Raw genomic sequence first — 1,355 nt, forward strand, 5'->3', positions numbered from 1 at the left:
TTGTCTTTTTTTATGTATTGCTTGTGAAAGAAATCCTGAACTATGTGAAGCAATAAGGTAATGAAAACTAGGAAATTTTTCAATACCCTATAATCAGAACAGAATCCAGTGAAGATTATATTTGTAATGCGTAAAATGGACAGGTTTTCTTTCTTATACGTTAGTTCTGAAGAATATCTCAAAATTAATCTTACACTACGAGTAATAACATCATGAAAAAGCTAGGACATTTTTCAAAACCTCATAATAAGAAAAGAATCCAATGGAGTTTATAAATGCAATGGGTAAAATGGACATGTTTTCTAATCCATTACTTCTGAAGGATGTCTTGAATCAATCCTAAACTAGAGTAATAACATCATGAAAAACTAGGTCATTTTTCAAAACTTCATATATCAGAAGAAAACCCAATGAAGATATATATGTGTATGATTGGTGAAATAAGAGGTGTTTTCTAATCCATTACTTCTGAAGGATGTCTTAAAATTTATCTTAAACTATGAATAATAACATCATGAAAAAGCTAGGACAGTTTTCGAACCTCATAATAAGAACAGAACCCAATGGAGATAATAAATGTAATGGGTAAAATTAACATGTTTTCTAATCCGTTATTTCTGAAGGATATCTAAAACGAATCCTAAGCTAGAGAAATAAAAATAAGATCATGTAAACTAGGACATTTTTCGAACCTCATAATCAGAACAGAACCCAATGGAGACGTAATTGTAAAGAGTAAAATACAGATGCTTTGTAATCCATCGCTTGTGAAGGATATCTTTTATAAACTCTTCTAGGACTCATTTTTACCATAAGTTTTAGGTGTGATTAGACGATTCCATTTACATTAGGGAGGGTCTATGGAGGTCAGAAGATTAATACCTAGAGTCTTCACTATTTTAATCCCCACATAAGTTTCTAAAGCTGTATAAATTCACCATACAGTAAGTAGAGTAAATGAGAAAACGTGTCATGGTGCTGAAGGGCTTAAATTAAACTTGTCAAAACACGCTTGGTCTGTGAGAAACAAAAAGTGGCATGACTAATGTTGCTAAAATGTTGTGTTGCCCCGGTGGACTTGCGCCTTAACGCCCTTCAGTACCAGGACGCGTTTCCATATTCATTCTGCTTATTATTTGGTCATTTTATACAGCTTCAGGGCTCGTATTCTGAAACATTCTTGCCCTTCACCTCCACTATTTTTAAAGAGTTCTAGTTGAAGTTACAATGATTTTTTAGGGTGTTTCTGTAATTTTAGTGCCATGTTAACAAGGTATCTGCTTTACCAATAGGATAGATTACTTTTAGAACTCTGCTAATTGTCTCTGTGGCCCTTAAAAATTGTCGTGGTGGGA

The sequence above is a fragment of the Portunus trituberculatus genome, chromosome 50, assembly GCF_017591435.1.
Source record: "Portunus trituberculatus isolate SZX2019 chromosome 50, ASM1759143v1, whole genome shotgun sequence".
In the NCBI taxonomy this organism is placed as follows: domain Eukaryota; kingdom Metazoa; phylum Arthropoda; class Malacostraca; order Decapoda; family Portunidae; genus Portunus; species Portunus trituberculatus.